The following is a 21,596-nucleotide window of genomic DNA, read 5'->3' on the forward strand; positions in this document are numbered from 1 at the left end:
AGTATCAACAGCACAACCATTGAAATTTCTTTTGAGAGTCAAATTTTTCTAAACTTAAACTTCTAACGCCACTTCTTCAAAGTAGCCTCGCCCAGTCTGTGGTATTTTGTGGAAGAGCCACACTCAAGGGGCCAAAGAGCAGCAGCCACATCATGTGGCTCACGAGCTGCAGTTTGCAGACTACGGTTTTAGTACTCCACATTTTTATATTCCTCTTTAAAAGGAGGATTGTAAGAATAATACTGCAGCCATGGTAGAAGTAAGTGAGCTAAAAATTATAATGTAAATTGACCCTTGAACAGCACGGGGCGGGGGGGGGGGGGTCAGGGGTGCTAATCCTCGGACAGTTGAAAACCCACGTATAACTTTTGAGTCCTCAAAAACGTAATTAGAGTCAGCCCCTGCATTTATGGATGCCACCAGCTGGATTAAAACCAACACTTTTCATCTGTGGTTGGGAAACTGCAGTTGGGAATGTTTTCCATTCTTCAGTTTGTTGAACCTGCGGATGCGAAAACTAAGGCTATGGCCTCTGTGTTGGAAAACAACAAGAACCTCTCTTAAAAGTGGACCCAGTCAGTTCAAACCCAAGGGTCAACTGTGCTGAAAACAGGAACTACAGCATAGTAAGTGCTCAGCCAACATTTTAATTCCATTCTGATCTGTGGAACTTGCTCCTTTTAACATCAGAAACCTCTATTTATGCCTCTGTAGTAGTACTAAGTAGTATTTTCACCTGTATTAGAGCCTTATCCTTTCCAGCAGATTTTAAGGAAGTTCCTGGAGGGCGGGATTTATTTTAATTTGGTTTTGATTCCCTAAATACTTAGGCCTGCCTCACCGTAGTTGCTTCAAAGTATTTATTTGTTGAATAGAATTGAAATGTTAAAAGTGTGTGTAAAGAGCATTGTGTATAAAGAAATTAATTTCTATATGTCGTGTGTGAAATTCTGCGTCCTTATATTACACTGTTTTATAGGAGCACTGCCCTAGAAAGAGGCTGAGTTTTGGTATTAGATAGATAGGTATGAGTTCAATTCTCATTCTCCCACTGATTGACTTTTTGGGAGCAATTTTACTTTCCTGAACTTCAGTTTTATAACTCAGGAAATAAACACTTTGGAGGGCTGTTGTGAGGATTAGAGGTAAAATTTTTAAAGCACCAGGCACAATAGCAATGACAATACATGGGTAGCAACAGTTGGGTTTTTTTTGGTAATTGTTTTGATAACTATCTTGGCCATCCTTGCTCTTTGAGAGGCAAATCTTGGCTCCTTGTGATGTTGGTAAAATTACTGTCTCAGATAATCTCTGTCATCCATCACCCCTCAGAATCCCACTATCTCCCTTGGCAGCCGTAGGCTCTACTTTCCAAGGAGTTCTGTCTAAAATTCCCTCAATGACATTCCTTTTTGGACCCAGGGTCTAAGAAAACAGGCAAGGGATGCCCTCATGTTGGAAGGAGCAGGTGTGGGCTGGTTGCTGCCATGGAAATCTACAGCTGTGCGCCTTACCTGAGGCACAGCCCCCTGATTTGAAAGCACATAGAGTAGAGGGCTAATAGCAGGACAGGTGGGAGCCCTGAATTACCAATGCAAATAGGGCTAAATGGGAGACCCGGGTTCACTGTGGTTAAAGGTCCAGGTATTCGGAACCACTTTGCTTGCAGCCCCATGAGTAAATCACGCAGTTTCAAACCTCCATGCTGAATAACGATCCTCCCACTGCCTGAAATTCATTCCCTGACCTTTGGCCCCGATCAATTTCTCAATCATTTTTTGTTTCACTCGATGAGGCTCTTTTCTACTGTACCTCACTAAAAATAGACAAATTTCACTTTGGGGTTCCTCTTCAAATAAGTACATATTTTTATGATAATTACCATGGTAGTTTTTACTTTAAGAGTTTGTTTCTTTTCACTAAGTTGTAAGTTCCTTGAGGATAGAAAAGGATATTCTTCACCTTTGTATCCCTAATGCTTAGCACTGAGTCTGGCACATAGGATATATTCAGTAAACATTTGTTAACTGACTGTATGAAGGGCCCAGAAGTTGGCAATTCAAGCCCTTAGGTGCCCACTGCTTTCCTCTATACACCAGGCAGTAGCAGCCTTGATGACTCACTTTTCTTATTTCTAAAAGTTGAGGCAACCATACTTTTCCTGTTTTCAAACGGGTTTACAAAGGACTGTACAAGTGCTGCTGAAAGGGATTTCACTGACTGCGTGAAAGCATTCCCCAATGCTGAGTACGACCCTCATAAGACGGCCGTGGTGTGTGCAAGCGCCCCTTTTACCTTATTTTGCAGTCTTTGCTATTTCTGTAACAGTCATTTTACTTTATGATGACATCAAGTTTAGTAGGGGAAGAAAATATGTAGGTAGTTTTGGTGATGAGTTCATTCATATTTGAAGAATTTGAGGTAGCCATTAATTATGGTATAAGTAATTATGACTTTAAATTTTTTTAATTAAATTTTTTTTAGTCATTTGGTTTTTTAAGTTACTTTCCTTCTCTGTTGTTTTAAGTTATGTAATTTGTGGAACCACCGTCTTGCCTCAATTTAGGATAGTTTTTTATATTGTTTAAAGTATTACAAATAGTAGTATATATTTCTCCTTCCTTCTCTCCCTCCCCACCCCCCTGCATTGAGCTTCCACCAGCCTCCCCTACCCCCCAGCACATGCCTTCACCCCTCCCCCCCCCAGTGTCTTGTGTCCATTGGTTATGCTTATATACATGCATACAAGTCCTTTGGTTGTTCTCTTACCTCCCCCCAACCCTCCCCAGCCTTCCCAATGTAATTTGACATGATGCTTCTCTGCCTTTGAATCTATTTATCTTTTTGTTCATCAGGTTATAATGTTCTTTATTTTCCATAAATGAGTGAGATCATGTGGTATTTTTTCTTTCACCGACTGGTTTATTTCACTTAGCACAATGCTCTTCAGTTTCATCCATGCTGCTGCAAATGGTAAGAATTCCCTCTTTTTTACTGCAGCATAGTACTCCGTTGTGTAGATGTACCATAGTTTTCTAATCCACTCATCTGCTGATGGGCATTTAGGCTTTTTCCAAATCTTAGCTATTATAAATTGTGTTGTTATGAACATAAGGGTACATATATCATTTCTGATTGGTGTGTTTGTTTCTTGTGATATATTTCTAGAAGAGATATTACTGGGTCAAATGGCAATTTCATTTTTAAATTTTTGATGAAACGCCATACTGTTTTCCATAATGGCTGCATCAGTCTGCATTCCCACCAGCCGTGAAGGAGGGTTTCTTTTCTCCGCCTCCTCTCCAGCACTTGTCATTTGTTGATTTGTTGATGGTAGCCATTCTGACAGGTTTGAGGTGGTACCTCATTGTTGTTTTGATTTGCATCTCTCAGATGATTAGTGAATTTAAGCATGTTTTCATATGTCTCTTGGCTTTCTGTATGTCTATTTATGTCCTTTGCCCATTTATTTTTATTAGATTGTTTATCTTCCTTTTGTTAAGTTGTATGAGTTCTCTGTAAATGTTGGATATTAAACCTTTATCGGAGATAACATTGGCAAATATGTTCTCCCATACAGTGGGCTTTCTTGTTGTTTTGTTGATAGTTTCTTTTGCTATGCAGAAACTTTATTTTGATATGGTCCCATTTGTTTATTTTCTCCTTAGTCTCTCTTGCCCTAGGATCTGTGTCTGTAAAGATATTGCTACAACATATGTCTGCAATTTTGCTGCCTATGGAATCTTATAGGATATTTATGGTTTCCCATCTTGCATTCAAGTCCTTTAGTCATTAGCATATTGTGCTTTTCTTATTATAGATAGCTTATCTATATATATAAAAGGCTAAGTGTCCATCTGACTGGTATCTATGATGGGTACTGACCACCGGGGCAGAGCTGCCTTAACACACACTGACCATTTAAAAATAAATGGCACCCTGACTGGTTTGGCTCAGTGGAGAGAGCATCGACCTGCGGACTCAAGGGTCCCAGGTTCAATTCCAGTCAAGGGCATGTACCTTGGTTGCGGGCACATCCCCAATGGGCAGTGTGCAGGAGGAAGCTAATCGATGTTTCTCTATCATTGATGTTTCTAACTCTCTAACCCTCTCCTTTCCTCTCTGTAAAAAATCAATAAAATATATTAAAAAAAATAAATGGCACCATAGATCTGGCACCAATAAACCGACACTCTGCTTCCCCCAACTGGGACACAGGCCCTGCCACCACCCTAGAACAACATCCCACCAAGGCTGCCAAGACCCCATAGCACAAAATGCAGCCCACAATCCAGCCCAGCCCGGAAATGGTCACTGTGGGTACCAAGTAATGACATCACATAGCAACACCTGGCTTCCTCTCTGTAGCAACTAGCCTTCTTGGAGTTTTTTCAGCCAGGAACATGACTTGCTTTATACCCAGGTGCAAACATTTATACTTTAATAAAATGTCTGTGAAGCATTTTTCCATGCCTCATCTCATTTGACACTCACAGAAATCCTGGAGTAGGTAGATAGAAGACTCAGTAGAATCCTATTTTCTTTTCATTAGCCAGACAACAGAGATTTAGAAAGTTTATAAACTTAGCCCAACTGAAAAAAACTAAGAAATGGTGGAACTTGCAAATGACTTCAGGTTTTCTCACTGTGCAGAGTATAGGCAAATACTGCTACAATTAAATATTTTACCCTTTGTTCTCCCTGAATGATCTATAATAATAACCTGCTTTGTGTTGATATTTACTGCTGCATTGCTGACAATTACCTGAAAGAGACGTTGGGGTTTTCACTGGACTGAAAAAAGTTTAGCTAAATTAGAAAGCAGGTCTAATTAAGCAAGTTTAATATATATATATATATATATATATATAAAAGGCTAAATTGACTCATGCATGTGCAATGCATATAAAGCTCTCATTGGTGCCAATCGTATATGTGTTTTGATCTGTCATCAATCATGAATTTGGTTGACATTTCTATTATAGAGAAAGGGCAAATAGCAATATTAAAATATTTCTTCTAATTCCTTTCAATCTGCATGAATCTGTGTATCAGGACATTAGTAAATATATAAGATATAATAAAGATTAGCCATAGTATGTATTACTTATTAAAAGTTGAATATTATTTTTAGAAAGCCTGTTACTAGAAACTTACCAATAAATAGTTCTTCAAAATAACTGCTATCACATCCTTAAGTTTCTACATGGGCTTAGTAAAAATGGACTTAACTAAGAGTTTTCTAAGAATTATTTCACAAAATTGTAATGCATGCTTAATTTGCATATCTATATAATAAAAGCCTAAGCAATCATTGTGGCAGAACAATTAGAACAACCAGTCACTATGATGTGCAATGACCACCAGGGGGCAGATGCTCAATGCAGAAGGAGCAACACTTAGCCAGAAGCCAGGCTTACAGCTGGTGAGTGCAGCAGCGGTGGTAGGATCCTCTCCTGCCTTCACTGCAGCACTAAGGAGCAGCGAGCAGGTGAGTGGTAAGGAATGAGAGGGCACAGGTTAGGCTGAGGGACCACCCCCTCCACCCCAAGTGCACAAATTTTGTGCACTGGGCCTCTAGCAATGTATAATTCTGTCCCACAGACCTTGACAGAAGCTTTATCTCACTGATATTACTCAGTGTTTTTTCCTCAGTTGAAAGGAAGAGGAGGATGCTGGTTATAGCAACCCAGGCGATAGCAATAGTTTTATATGGACTGTTTGACACTTACAATCGCACCCTATGTATAGTAATAGTTATGTATGGGCTGTGTACTTGAAAGTGGCACCAGTCATTCAAATTTCATATGTAGGGAGAAATGTCTGTCAAATGGAATAGGGTTAAATTACTAGGGTTAAAGGAAGAAAAATATTTCTAATATTCTGTGAAAGTACAACTAGTTCATAATATAAAAATTAAAAAGTATTTTTGTGTAGAGTTAAAATGGTGCTTAAGTAGTAAATTGGACTCATTTCCATTTAGCAATTCAGGAAAATCTGGTAACACTCTGAGTGATGTGTGCAGCAATTCCTTGAAAATTGTAATCTCTGGAAAAATACCAGTTGAAATGATGTGTCTCCTCAACATAAATTATGTTGACTAAATGGTCAACATAAATTGGCTGTGGACCATAAGGTTCTGAAGCCAGCCAAGCCCATGTTGATGTGAGAGTGATTATTTGGGGACATTCCATTGAGCTTTGAAGGTTGGAGAGTGATGGTAGCATGAATCTGAATAAAGTTTCTACATCTTGGTATAAAATCTTTTGTTTGTTTCCTTGCTTAGAAAACTTGAATCAATTTATCATAGAAACATACTGGCTTAGGAATAGCCATCTGGTTCTCCAGACAAAGACTTTGTTTCTTTTAAAAATCATTTAGCCCTGGCCTATGAGTTCACTAGTTAGAGCATCAGCAAGGAAAGGTCTCAGATTCACTTTACAGTCAAAGTTAAGTGCCTGGGTTGGAAGTTCGATCCCCTGTGTGGGAGGCAACCAATCAAAGTGTCTCTCTCACACTGATGTTTCTTTCTCTTTGTCCCCCTCTCCCTTTCCTTCCCTTCTATTCTCTAAAAATCAGTGGGGAAAAAATGCCCTTGGGTGAGATTGAACAACAACAAAAATTATTTAAACTCTAAGGGATGTAGTTTCTTTATTTGTAAAACAAGAGTCTCAAATTAGTTGACTTTAACTTCCTTCCAGGTCTGTGATTTTGGGCTTTTGAGATTTGTATCAAATTAGAACACTGTACTGAAATGATACTTACTAATGATACTTTCTGTATTATTCTAGTACAATAGACTTCTGTATTTTTAAATTTATTTTAGAACTTAATTGCTGACACATTTGTTTTTAAAGGTGACAACAGAATATTTTTAAAGTGACTCTAGGATGCACCTGAATATACTCCCCTCACACCTCCTGCCAAGAGCCTCTTCCACTCTTCCATTTCTCCATGAATCTGTAGGGCAGAAAAGTGCCTCTTGAGCTGCAAGGGATTCCCTTTTGAAATCAGAAGCAGTAGTAAATCTTTAGTGCAAACTTCCATTCTATATGAGATTTTAAAAAATAAAATAAAATAGAGATTTGCTTATATAATTTGGGCAGAATGAAGCACATTTCATTAGTATGAATTCAGGCAGAAGTCCTTACTTAAACCTGTCAGTTTGGAAATAGTAGGCTAAATAGAAGCAAATGCTGAAATAACTCCAGGTGAAAGGAGAGGAAAACTCAAAGACACACACACACACACACACACACACACACACACCACAACTTACAAAATAATAAAAAGGGAAAATTTTACTCTTGCATTTTCCCCAAGATAGACACATATAAGTTTAGCTTTCTGAAAAGGGAGGACTCCAGACAACTTATGACTTCTCAGAGAGAAAGGGGGAAAGCTGGTTTCATTGAGAGACACCAGCAAATACAGTATACTCCAGGCATCTGCTCTGAGGGTCAGTACTCACTGTACTGTCTTTATTTTGCATATCAGTTTGTCTGTGGAAAGGACTCTCAAGACTCAAATGGTAAGCAAGATTCATTCTGCCAAAGAGTCTTTATTGTTTCTCTCCTTCCAGTCTCCTGGGACAGGCTAGAGTAACCAGAGCTATGATCCAGATGGATAAAATTCTCAAATATAATGAAGAGGAAACATTTGAGGATCCTCATATATTTAATGGAAACAGTACAACAAGCACTGCCAAACTCAACAAATGGAAACTCTAACACTGAGTAAATATAGATTACATAGAGAAATAAAGAAAAATTTATAACAGGCATAATTAATATTTTCAGATTTGTATGGATATTGCATCCATAAAAGACAAATAGTCGCCTAAAGGGAGGGAAAACCTGATAGAGCTCTTGCAAATAAAAAGTCATAACCCATACAAAACATTTCAGTTAATAAGTTAAATAAGGGACATTGCAGAGCTGAAAGCCAACTCATTATACTGTATTGTAAAATGAAGTGTGTAGGTCACACAGACAGCAATACAAAAAAAAAAAAAAAAAGGTTTATTTCAAAGTGCATTCACTTTCTATTGCTGCAATAACAAATACCCCAAATTTCATAGCTTAAAACAACCCATATTTATTATCATACCGTCCTGGAGGTCAGAATCCCAAAATCAAGGTGTCACCAGGGCTGCATTCCTCCTGGGGACTCTAAATAGATACTTTCCCAGCTTCCAGAGGACACCTGCATTCCTTAGCTTTCGGCCCCTTCTTATCTCTGCAAAGCCAACATCAGAGCATCTACAAATCTTTCTCTCCCTTTGTCTCTGACCTCTCCTTCTTTTGTCACTTCTTTGACTCTGATACTCCTGCCTCCTTCTTTTAAGAACCCTTATGATTACATTAGGCCCACCCAGATAATCCAGGATCATCTTCCATCTCAGGACCCCTAACTTAATAGTACCTGTTAAGACCCCCTTTCCATGTAAGGCCATATATTTTCACTTTTTGGGTAGTACTGTGCGGGCCTCTTTGTGGGGAGGTGCTTTATTCTGCATACTACAGAAAATAAGAGAAAAACGTTAAAAGGACTGAAATATAAACCTTGAATCCCCATATCCATGTAAGAGCCATGTTCCAGGAAAGTAAGGAGAGAACAGATGAGAGAAAATGATCAGCTAAATGAGAGGATAAATTTTTCTAGACCTGAAGAAAGCGGTATGTTTTTAGTTGAAGGGACCATGCAGAGTGCATAAAGAGTCTTAACACTGGACACTAGTGAAATGTCAGATCTCCAAGGATGAAGAAAAATGTCTAAAAGCCTTCAGCTTAAAATCAAATGAGTGAAAATCAGATTGTCATTGGGCTTTTATTAAGCATTCACTGGGTACAGTAAACAACAAAATAGGGGCTTTAACATTTTTAGACAAAATCATTTTAAATGTACAATTCTATCCCCAGTGAAGTAGCATTCATGAGTGAAAACTAATGATATTTTTGAACATGCCAAGGCTAGAACTTTTTCCAGCCACAGATCCCATTTGGAAGAATTGCTTGAGGCCATATTCTAGTAAAAACAAAAGGAAATAAAAGAAAGAGGAAAACAAGGAATGTTACACCAGTAACACTGGAGAGCAAAGGTACCAGTGAAACTAATAAAGTCTAAATAATTGGTGCATATGTTAAAAAAATGACAATCTGAAATTTAAACCACAGATGATTCTAATGTCAATGCTGGCAGAGCTGGTATGGTAGGTTAGAAAGAAAGTAAAAGCAAGTGTGTGTGTGTGTGTGTGTGTGTGTGTGTGTGTGTGTGTATGTGTGTTGCTGGGCATGAAAAAAATCTTAAGGTAGTTTATTTTTGCATTTTATTGATTAACATTTTAAAAATTAAATTAAAAGGTTGGATTAATATTGTGTTAGTATATTTTGAAACAGATATTCTCATATGCTGTTGGAAAGAGATTTATTTTCTTTAGTGTTTTTTAGAGAGCAATTTGGTAGTTTCAGATTTTCAGATTTTGGCCTAGCAATTTTATCTTTAAGAATTGATTCTCTAGAAGTATTTTTATAACTGCAGAAATGTTTTTAAGAATGTGTACATTGTATTGTTGAAATTGTAAAAATTGGAAAATAATCTAAACTCATATAGACAATTAGAATAATTATGGATAACTATGCCCTGGTTTTAAAAAAAATCAAGTCATTTCAAATGTTTGCAGTGCGGGTTTGGTGGTAATAAACTCTCTTTGCCTTTTATTGTCCGCAAAGCTCTTTATTTCAGAGCCTTGCTTTTCATTACTTTGTATACAGTAGGTCCTCGGGTTACGTCGGAGATCCATTCCTAAGGTGTGAATGGAAACTCCCTTGTAGGCAACTTTCTATTTCTTGCAGCCTTTAAGATTCTTTCCTTGTCTTCAATGTTTGCCATTTTAATTATGATGTGTCTAGGTGTGGGTCTTTTTGGGTTCATCTTGATTGGGACTAAAAATATGGAATAATTCACAAAGTTGTGTGTCATCCTTGTGCAGGGGCCATGCTAATCTTCTCTGTATCATTCCAATTTTAGTATATGTGCTGCAGAAGTGAGCACTTTATTTTTTTAAAATATTTTTAATTGACTTTTTAGAGAGAGAGGGAAGGAAAGGCATAAAAACATCTGTGAAATAAATATCAATTGGCTGCCTCCTCTATGCCCCCTACTGGGGGTCAAGCTCACAACCCGAGCATGTGCCCAACCAGAAATAGAACCATTAACCTCTTGGTTCATGAGTTGACCCTCAACCACTGGGCCACACCTGTTGGGCCACCCTATGTCTCTTGATTAAAGCATTTAATCCATTCACATTTAAAGTAATTATTGATAGATATGTAGTTATTGCCATTTTAGTATTCATATTTTTGTTATTTTTTTCTTCTTAAAATTGTACCTTTAAAATTTCTTGTAATACTGGTTTAGTGGTATTAAACTTGTTCATGTCTTGAAGCTCTTTATATTTCCCTTATTTCTAAATGATAGCCTCACTGCTGGGTAGAGTAATCTTGGTTTTAGGTCCTTGATTTTTATCACTAGAATATTAAATGCCAAATGCTTATGGCCTGCAAAGTTTCTCTAGAGAATTCAGTTGACAGCTTTATAGAGGTTCTCTTTTAGGTAACTGATTTTTTCTTGCTGTATTTAAGATTTTTATTTTTGTCTTTAACATCTAGCATTTTAATTATGATATGTCTCGGTATGAAACTCTTTGAATTCATCTTGTTTGGGACTCTCTGTGCTTCCTAGACTTATATGTCTTTTTCTTCCACCAGGTTAGGAAGGTTTTAGTCACCTGAGTCGAGTGCTTCAGATGTGTCCTTTGTGTGGGCTGTGTGCATCCTCCTGTTATAGTTGAACCCCAAGAGCAATTGGCAGGCCAGTGGAAGGAATTGATTCTCTCGCTGACTGACTATGAGGAATGGCTGTGACTACAGGGGAGGAGCTATTACACAGGGGCTAATCTCACAGAGCAGGATTCACCTAGAAGGTCTCTGGTGCCTACTGAGTTTCCCTTCTGGTTGTATCTTTGTAGAGGTGGTTGGGTGGTGTCTGGCATAGTCTGAAGCTGGCCACTGGGTGTGTTGATTGTGGGGCCTCTTGGTAGGGGCTGTGGGGCAGGTGAAGGTCAAATGCTGCCTGTTGTTGGCCTCGGGCTACAAAGTGGGATCTGCAGGAGGTTGTCACTTGTGCTGTGCTTGGAAGCACCTGGAAGAGGCTCAGCTGGGAATTGAGGCCAGCTGCCACTAGTGGCAGACTTGGGGCCACTTAGCAAGAAGCATAGGGGATTCTGAGGCCAGATGCTTCTTGTTTGTGGTTTGTGAACCTGTGAGAGATTTTCGGAAAGTCTGCAGCATTAACCCAGACAGACCATTTATATGGAAAAGTCCCTGGAAGTAGTTTGGGTGGGTGTGCAAGTTGGTGGGGCAGGATCAGTGAATCACCAGGATGAGGTTTTTTCCAGGTTAATGGACATTCAGGCTTGAGGCCTGCTTGTGCCTACAGGGACAGTGGAGGGGGAATGCTCAGTAATGGAACAATATCTGCCAGCACTTCTGTCTGAGAGAAAACTGATGCTAGTGTTGGGTCTGAGGCCTCTTATTGAGTGATATGGGGCACCCTGATGCCAGCTACTGCTTGTGTCAGAGATTTTAGGAACACATGAAGCCTGAGTAAGGACAGGCCATTCATATGGAAAAGCCACTGCAAACAACTTGGGTGAGGCTGAAAATGGGTGAGGTGGGGTCTTAGGATTCACCAGCTTGGAGTGAACAGTGTGAACCAGGTTGGAGACTTATATCTCATCAGCTCTGAGATAGGGGAGGCCTCAGAATAGGAACAATGACCCATTCATGCATCCATGTCTGGGAGAAAGTTGCCCTTGAGTTCTTGCTCTAATACCAGACAACCCAGTTCCTCCCCACATGGCCCTGGATCCTTCCAGGCCCCTGCCCCAGCACTGGAGCTCAGAGGGACCGAGTCTGAGTAAGTCCGTGGGCCAGCCCTCTAAGAGGAAGTTCCTGGGTCTCCAGAAGCCTCTGTGTCCCTCAGCCACAATCCTCACAAAACACCTGAGGATATTTTTTCCAATGCTTTTCAGATAGCGGAAAGGAGGGGGAGAAGGAAAGGGGAGAGAGAGAAAGAGAGAGACATACACATATCAACCGGTTGTCTACCACCCACAACCCTTCCAGGGACGGGGAGAAAACCCACAAACCAAGTACATGCCCTTGCCCAGAAATCTAACCCACAGCCCTTTGGTCTGTGAGCAGACACTCTAACCGCTGAGCAAAACTGGTTAGGGCCTTCAAAACAATTCTTAAAATGCATTTATTATGCTCCCTGCTCATAACTGGTCAATTAAATTTTTATTCTAAAAATAACTTAGAACAAGAAAATTATTTATAAATATTCAGAAAAGGACCTCATGCATTCTCTCCAAGGTTCCATGATCTGACCAAACATGGTTAGAAAAAACAGCTGTTTCCTACTTTGGTTTCTGTTTTTTTTTTTTTAATGACCAGAGGAAATCCTTTGTTGTATTCATCTTGGTTTCAACAGAATACTCATCAATGTCCTTTTCTTCCTTTGAATCTTGATCTGGCATCCAACATTGGTCTTTTACATTAAAAAATGAATATTTCAAAGCTTCAGTTTCCTTCCTTCAGATATTGCAGAGGGGATTTTCTTTCCTGGAGCACACAATGGGACTGCAGCAGACAGGTGCCCCGATACTCCTTCACACCCCCACACGTGTTGCCCTCTGACTTGTCTTCATAATACTGAGACATGGTAAAGCCTCCTGCCTTCCATGGCCTGCACTGCTTCTGGCCTCAATGGCACCAGCCCTACTGCCTGTTCTGTATTTTAGTTATAATTTTAATGTGGTTGTGGGAGGCAAGTATCACGTTTACCAATGGCACCATCTTGGTTCTTTTCTGTTTCTGGATCTTTTTAAGCTGCTGCCCCAGTGTTGGAGCAACCAGTCACTATGACACACACTGACCATAAAGAGGCAGATGCTCAATGCAGGAGCTTCCCCCTGGTGGTCAGGGCGCTCCAAGGGGAGCGCCGCTCAGCCGGAAGCTGGGCTAATGGCTGGTGAGTGCAGCGGTGCTGTCAGGAGCCTCTCCCACCTCCGTGGCAGTGCTAAGGAGCAGCGAGCTCAGGGCTAAGGAGCAGCGAGCAGGTGGGCGGTAAAGAGCTAGTGGGTCCCAGACTGGGAGAGGGATGTCCAACTGGGAGAGGGATGTCCATGGGGAACGGGCCTAAGCCAGCAGGCGGACATCCCCTGAGGAGTCCCAGACTGTGAGAGGGGACAGACCGGGCTGAGGGGACTGCTCCCATGCACAAAATTTGTGCACCGAGCCTCTAGTTCTTTAATATGTTGCTTAATTCTATGTTCTTGGTATGAGGAATAATTTTTTATTGAAACCTGGTCATTTTTTATTATGGTTTGTATACTATATCTTATTTTAACTCATTGTTTGGGATATTATTCCAAGGGAAGGGTGGCTTCATCTCATTACAACTTCATGCCAGGTGGAGAGAGAAGCTCAGATTCCCCACTTGGCCTCTGTTGATATACAACAGTAGAGGTATTTTTTCTTACTGCTCAGCAAGTTGGGACTTCTGGCTCTACCATGCTCTCTACAGACACCTATGTTAAATTAGAGATAGGCTTTCCACATGGTAGCTACTGTCATCACAGAGAATGGCCTTCATTACCAGCCAGCAAGGATGAAAGTACCAGCTCTTTACTTGGCTTTCTCTTATACTTGGAGGTGTGTTGTAGTGCTTCATTACATCCTGATGAAGTAGAAGTCTAGAATTTTCATTCAGCCTTTTCTGGCATGAGTGGGATTGGGATCAGAGGTTTTCTGTGGTGTCTGGCTGGAGGATAGTAGTTATTGTCTAAAAGTTTTGCTCTTGTTTGGCTGACTCTATCCTAGGTTTTTGGCTACACAGAAGAGGTATTTGTTGCAGCAGTTGATATTGTTGGATAGCTAGCTTCTGCTCCAAATATGAGGTGATGCAAAAAGAAAATCCAGAGAGCTCACCACTCTGTTATTTCTTGGGACCTGATATGATCACCTGCTGCCTTCTCTCCACCTTTCAAATTGTTCTTACAGTTTTATTTATAATGTGCAGGGTTTTTAGTTGTACTTAGTAGTAGGAATAAGGAAAACCATGTATACTCCATCATTCCAGGAGCAAAAATTCCATAATAAATCTGGATAAAGAAAAATTTATTTGAAACCCATTTTGACACTCAGTAATAAGTTGTGAAGATCCTTCTATTAACATGAATACTAATTGATATAATCATTTCAGTGGATAAATATTATTCCAGGATGTAAGTATTAACATAGTTTTCTATGAACTAATCTTTTATTAATATATACATATTAACGTGACATAATAGCAATTCTGTGATGAACATAACATATCTTAATTTAGAGGCCATATTTTCTTGTCTAAACTTCTGAAATACAAAAAGTTATGAAAACAAAAATATTTCGATATATTTAGTGCAAATTAATTTTTTTTGGCAAAATCTGATTAGAATTCAGAGGCTATTTATAACCTTAATTTATCTAGCTTGATTTCAACACTTCATGTTTGCTACAGAAATATTGAAATGTGGATTACGGTTTGCTGCCCAGACTCTGCTGGGGGTTGTTATGAAACATGTGGTCTATGTATCTTTCTAAGATCCAAATGTTTTAAATTCCAGCACAACTGTTTCCAGTCTTCTTAAGATAATGTCCCAAGAGAATGATTATTAAATTTTGTTCATACTGTTCAATTTTCACTCCTAAAATATTACACTTGTGTTCTTAACAGAACATAAGAATACCCATCATTTTTTGACAACACTAGATATTGTCATACAATAGCTTACCCTTACATTTATTTTTTGTTCAATTATAAATAGATTCTATAAATGTACATTTCAGAAAAAAATCTAGAAAATACAGAACAGTACAAAGAAGAAAGTTAAAAAAAACATTTATAACATCTCTTTTCAAAGGTAATAACTTTTAATATTTTGACTTATTTTCCCATGTCTTTAAATAAATACAAAATTGGAATCATGCTATATGTAGTATATTTCTTATTCCATTTTTTCACTAGTGATGTATTGTTAACAATTTCCTTTCTCTAAACATTTCTATAGAGTATGACTTAAGTGACTGTATAGTTTTTCATTGAGAAGTTATACCATAACTCCTGTAACCAATTCCTTACTATTGGGCAAACATAATTGGTTCCAGACTTTCCCATTGTAATAAATATGGTTATACATATACCAAAGTGTAAGAATTAAAAAGAAGGGGGTTTGGCCAAAGCTAAAGTTTCATCTTTTCCAGAGGTTTTCCAGCTTCCTCTGATTATGATGGTGTTATTTTCATAGGAATTGACTGGGAGTAGAAATTGAGAAGTTAGTTATCGTTCCTTTCTCCCTCACTTCCTTCTCTTCTTTCCCCTTTCTATCCCTTTGTCCCTCCCTCCAAAAATACTTAAGTAAAAAATAATTTATTCCTGTTGTTAAGAAGTTCAAATCAAGAAAGGAAGAGGAAATAGGACCTTTGTTTCTCATGATAACTCAGCTTGGAACCAGGGAATGCCACTTGAATTTCTTGTCTTTTCTATCTTTAACTATAAAGTGAAAAAGTTGAGTTAGTAGTTATTTAAGGTTATTCCCAGCTCCTGACTGCTATGTTTTCCTTTCTCTAGGCCAGTTTCCCAAACTTCTCTCATGATGAGAATCACCTGGTGGAGTTGTTAGACTACAGATTCCTGAATCCCAACTAAGAAGTGCTAAACTAGAATTTTTGGGAGCAGATAGGTAAAATTGTATAAGACAGAGCACTAAATTAAGTATACAATTTTACCTATCTGCTCCCAAAAATTCTAGTTTAGCACTTCTTAGTTGGGATTCAGGAATCTGTAGTCTAACAACTCCACCAGGTGATTCTCATCATGAGAGAAGTTTGGGAAACACTGCTCTAGGCCTTCATAATGCCACTCAGGTGATGTCATCACCATTTTTCTATCCCCCCCCCCCCTCACCTGTTAATTTTAATGATTTTGGGTCGTTATTGTTTATCTTTGTTTTATTATTATTTTTAAAATTACTGGCAGGATTGTTTTTGTTTGATTGTTTTTAAATATATTTTAGTGATTTTTTACAGAGAGGAGGGAGAGGGATAGAGAATTAGAAACATCGATGAGAGAGAATCATCGATCAGCTGCCTCCTGCACACACCCTGCTGGGTATGTGCCTGTAATTAAGGTACGAGCTCTTGACTGGAATCAAACCTAGGACCCTTGAGTCCATAGGCCTTTGCTCTAGTCACTGAGCCAAACTGGTTAGGGCTGGCAGGATTGTTTTGTGTTGAAGAATATGGGGGAGGGGAGAAAGAACCTTCAGTTTCCAGGTGAAGGATCTATTCCTTGGGGTGGGTGGGGAATCAGTCACCACTGAATTTCATTATGTGTCATCTCTGCCCTGTTATAGCCATTTAGTCTCTCTGGGCCTCAGTTTCCTTATCTATAAAACAGAGAGAAATTTACCTCACAGCTTTTCCTTAAGAGGTAAATGAAGTTATAATGGGGAAGTCCTCTGTGAAATAAACAGAAGTTCTGCAAAGAGCCCAAGCCCAATAACAGGCTCTAGGGACCTCTCACTGCTAAGATGGCAGAGTGCAGGCATCAAGTTTGTCCATTCTACATTGAACCATATTGGCCTTCGCTATCCCAAACTCTTCCACCAGCATCTGTTTATTTCCTGTCTTCAGTAATCCACCCTTTTGATGCTACTTTCTTAGCTCCAAAGCCTTCTCCTTTTAAGGAAGAATTTTTGGCCACATGTTTGCAATTGTCTGCCCCAACTCCCCAGGTGTTTTGTTGGCTCCCTAGCCTTGACTTCTCTGTAGGGAAGCCAAGCATCTGGCCAAACTGAAGGGCTTGATTCTCAATCCTGCCAAGTTAAGAGCCAGTACCACAAAACTTTCTTACACATTTAGGGACTCTTGGCATGTTTTGAAGGTCTGACATCAAGGACAGCCCAAGGGATTAAATGTCAAGGTAAACACTCTACCCACAGTACCTAGGAAGTCAGTTCACTTTCAACCTGATCTCAGTGGAGTGTGAGTGGTTCCATACTTGATAGCAGAATCCATAAACCTCTGTATTAATGTGTGATTAGGACAGCTGAAGACACTTTTTTCAATATTTGTTTTTTTAGATAAACTTCTCATTGGAAATAAAGACAATCAAAGCATGAATGGAGGAAGACAGTTGCTATCTTATTTGTAACGATTAGAAGATATGTAGATATTCAGTGGTATCTCCTAATCCTGGAGCAGGACTGAACACTGACAAAATTCTCCAAACCAAGGTCTCTCCTTCCAAATAAGACCAGGAAATCATATCCCAAAGATGTGATCTATGAAACAAGTGTTAAAATTTTTCTTTCTAAAAATCCTATCCAGCTGGGATGCTCAAATTTCCACTATTTTATTTAAGACATTAGAGGCCCGGTGCACAAAATTCCTGCACAGGGACGGGGGGTTGGGGGGGAGGCGCTTGTCCCTCAGCCAGCCTGCACCCTCTCCAATTTGAGACCCCTCAAGGGCAGTTCGACAACCCTTTTACAATCTAGGACTGCTGGCTCCCAACTGCTTGCCTGCCTTTTTTTTTTTTTTTTTTTTTTTTTTTTTTTTTTTTTTAATAAATCTTTATTGTTCAGATTATTACAGGTGTTCCTCTTTCCCCCTCTTCCTCCCTAGTTCCCCTCCACCTGATTCCCAACTCCACCCCATGCCCTTACCCCCGCCCCCGTTTTCATCCATAGGTGTAAGATTCTTGTCCAATCTCTTCCCTCACCCCTCAGACTCCCTTCCCCCTGAGAATTGTTAGTCCAATCCCTTTCTATGTCCCTGATTCTATTATGTTCACCAGTCCATTTTGTTCTTCAGATTTTTTATTCACTTGATTTTTAGATTCACTTGTTGGTAGGTATGTATTTTATGTCTTTTTGTTGTTCGTAATTTTTACTTTTACTTTTCTTCTTCTTCTTCCTCTCCTTAAAGAATACCCGTAAGCATTTCATGTAATCCTGGTTTGGTGTTGATGAACTCCTTTAATTTTTTCTTGTCTGTGAAGCTCTTTATCTGACCTTCAATTCTGAATGGTAGTTTTGCTGGGTAGAGTAATCTTGGTTTTAGGTTCTTGTTGTTCATCATTTTGAATATTTCTTGCTACTCCCTTCTGGCCTACATAGTTTCTGTTGAGAAATCAGCTGACAGTTGGATGGGTACTCGCTTGTAGGTAACTAGCTGTTTTTCTCTTGCTGATTGTAAGATTCCCTCTTTGTCTTTTGCCCTTGGCATTTTAATTATGATGTGTCTTGGTGTATTCCTCTTTGTATTCCTCTTGATTGGGATTCTGTATGCTTCCTGAACTTGTAAGTCTATTTCTTTTATCAGGTAGGGAAAGTTTTCTATCATTATTTCTTTCAATAGGCCTTCAATATCCTGCTCGCTTTCCTCTGGCACCCCAAAAATCTGAATGTTGGTACATTTTAAGCAGTCCCGGAGGCTCCTTACACTATCCTCACAGTTTTGGATTCTTTCTGCCTCTCTGGTTGGGTGATTTTTTATTCCTTATATTCCAGATCTTTGGTTTGATTCTTGGGGTACGTTGATCTATAGTTGAGTTTCTGTATATTCTTTTTTTTTTTTTTAAAATATATTTTATTGATTTTGTACAGAGAGGAAGGGAGAGAGATAGAGAGTTAGAAACATCGATGAGAGAGAGTCATCGATCAGCTGCCTCTTGCACACCCCCTACTGGGGATATGCCCGCAACCAAGGTACATGCCCTTGACCGGAATCGAACCTGGGACCCTTCAGTCCCCAAGCCGACGCTCTATCCATTGAGCCAAACCGGTCTCGGCTGTATATTCTTTATTTCAGAGCTTGTATGCTTAATTTCTGACTGGTCCTTTTCGATTTTTAAAAAAATATATATTTTATTGATTTTTCACAGAGAGGAAGGGAGAATGATAGAGAGCTAGAAACATCAATGAGAGAGATATATCGACCAGCTGCCTCCTGCACACCCCCCACCGGGGATGTGCCCACAACCAATGTACATGCCCTTGACTGGAATCGAACCCGGGACCTTTCAGTCCTCAGGCCGACGCTCTATCCACTGAGCCAAACCAGTTTCGGCCTTTTCCATTTTTTTTTTTAAGTATTCTCTTTAAGGTCCTTGAAAGTCTCACCAAGCTTTTTGGAGGTCTCATCAAGTTTCTCAAAGGTTTTAAGAAGATTCTTGAGTAATCTTATATACATGATTCTGAACTCTGTGTCATCCAGTAGTTTACTTTCTTCCATCTCTCTCATTCGTGACATGTTTCTGTCTCCTCCTTGTGTTGATGAAGTGGCTTTGTGTGGTATGTGACCTATCAGCTTCCCCAATCACCTGGGGTGGTCGCTTTTGGTATATCCCTTTGTGGGCTGAGTGCAAAGTCTTGGTGTAATTAAGCCTTGTTTGCTGTTGGTACACTGGGAGGAATTGATCTCCAGGCCAATTGTCTGTGAGGACCCGTTCTGTCTATAAAGGAAGAACTGCTGCGCTGGAGACATGGTTTGTTGCAGTGGGGCTTTGGTGCTCATTGAGTCCGTCTCCAGAATGTGTCATTTATGAGTGTGAATGGTTGAAATTGACCACTAGGAACACTGGCTTCTGGATCTCCAATAGGATTCAGTTCAGTTACTGTCTGAAGCCACCCTGCAGGAGCTACAGCGAGAACTACAGTTTTCTCCTGTTTTCTTAGGACTTGGTGGTTTCAAGGCTGGAGCTGCAGTTTATATATGGTTAAGCTGCCTCAATACAGACCATTCATATGTGAAAGTAGCTTTTTGGTGCCTGGGCAGATCTGTAGAATGTGTGAGTGGGACCTCAGGGCAGGGTCTCAGGGCTGGGCGGGGCCTCAGGGTGGGATGGGGTCTCAGGACCCCACTAGGTTGGGGCGTGGCTAACAGAGATGGCTGACATCAGCTGTCCCTGCCCTTCCGTGTTTCCAAGTCCCCGCTTTTCCAAGTCCCTGCTTCTCTGGATCCAGCGCAGTAAACAATGATTGCTGAGCGCACCTCTGCAAGAGTCGCCCTCACTTTTGGACCCGATGGCCAACAGACCAGCTTCTTCCTATAGGTGTCTGGGTCCCCCATGTGATCCCAGAAACTTGATTTCAAAGTGATCAGAAGCTTGTTTCCTTTCGGGTTGAAAAGCCGCTCACCTAGTAGCCCGCCACCAGCTCGATTTGCGTGCCTCGTACCTAGGCTCCTCAGCTTTTTAGCGCTTGCGCTCCCCTCTCTTTCAGCCAGCCTTCCCATGGTTTTGGATGATAGATGTCCTTTGTATCAGTTTTAATTTTTTAAATTGTTGTGCTAGCAGCAGACCAGTTGTTTACCTACGCCGCCATCTTGGTATCTCTCACGGCTCCACTCCTCTGGCCTCGGGACGCTTGGTACATGTTGCCGTTCCCTTCGCCCCAGACGCCTCACCCCCGCTTCCCTCCTGCCTGCCTTTCTGATTGCCCTTCACCACTTCTGCCTGCCAGCCCGATCACCCTAACCACTCCCCTGACAGCCTGATTGATGCCTAACTGCTCCCCTGCCAGCCCATTTGCACCCAACTTCCCTCCTCTGCTGGCCTGGTCACCCCTAACTGCCCTCCCCTGCAAGGTTGATCACCTTCAACTGCCCTCCCTGGCAGGCCTGGTGCCTCCCAACTGCCCTCCCCTACTTGTCTGATCACCCACAACTGCCCTCCCTTACAGGCCTGGTCCTTCCTAACTGCCCTCCCCTGCTGGCCATCTTGTGTCCTCATAGGGACAGGATCTTTGACCACATGGGCCATATTGTATGTTGGAGTGATGGTTAATCTGCATATCACTCTTTTATTAGATAGGATAGAGGCCTGGTGCATGGATTTGGGCCAGCTGGTTTGCCCTGAAGGGTGTCCCAGATCAGATCAGGGTGGGAGTTCCCTTGGGGCATGGGGTGGCCTGAGAAAGGGGTCTGTGGTGGTTTGCAGGCCGGCCACACACCCCCCTCCAGTGACCCAAGCGAAGGCCCTGTTATCTGGAAATTATTTACCTTCTACAATTGAAACTTTGTAGCCTGGAGCAGAGCCAAGCCTCCTGCTCACTCAGTGGCAGCAGCCATTTCTGTTTGGATTTGTTTAACTTCTATAATTGAAACTTTGTAGCCTGGAGTGGAAGCTTAGGCCGGCCAGGGCAGGCAGAAAGCTTGGCTTCCTCCATTGCTGCGAAAATGCCTCCCTCCTGCTCTCTGTGGCTATAGCCATCTTGGTTGGATTTATTTACATACTCGCTCTGATTGGCTTATGGGTGAGGCTTGTGGAGTGGAGTGATGGTTAATTTGTATATTACTCTTTTACTAGGTAGGATTGTTCTCTTTGTGTGTTAAAATTAAGCTAACTAATAACTAAGGTCAAGTTGAGATTCCTAACCATTGTTATAGACCATGGTTTGATGGGGTCAGAGCATAGGCCATTTCAGA

General features: G+C 40.5%; 1 long non-coding RNA gene across 1 annotated transcript in view; it reads left to right on the forward strand.

Moving 5' to 3' along the window:
• The first annotated feature begins 588 nt into the window (after positions 1 to 588).
• Positions 589 to 21,596, forward strand: part of LOC311610554 — a 52,021-nt gene continuing 31,013 nt past the window's right edge. Inside the window, exon 1 of the long non-coding RNA XR_014792970.1 lies at positions 589 to 626. This is a non-coding gene — a long non-coding RNA (uncharacterized lncRNA). The remainder of the gene's footprint in view (positions 627 to 21,596) is intronic.

The sequence above is a fragment of the Pipistrellus hanaki genome (genome assembly GCF_964339955.1).
Source record: "Pipistrellus hanaki genome assembly, chromosome: 1".
Lineage (NCBI taxonomy): Eukaryota > Metazoa > Chordata > Mammalia > Chiroptera > Vespertilionidae > Pipistrellus > Pipistrellus hanaki.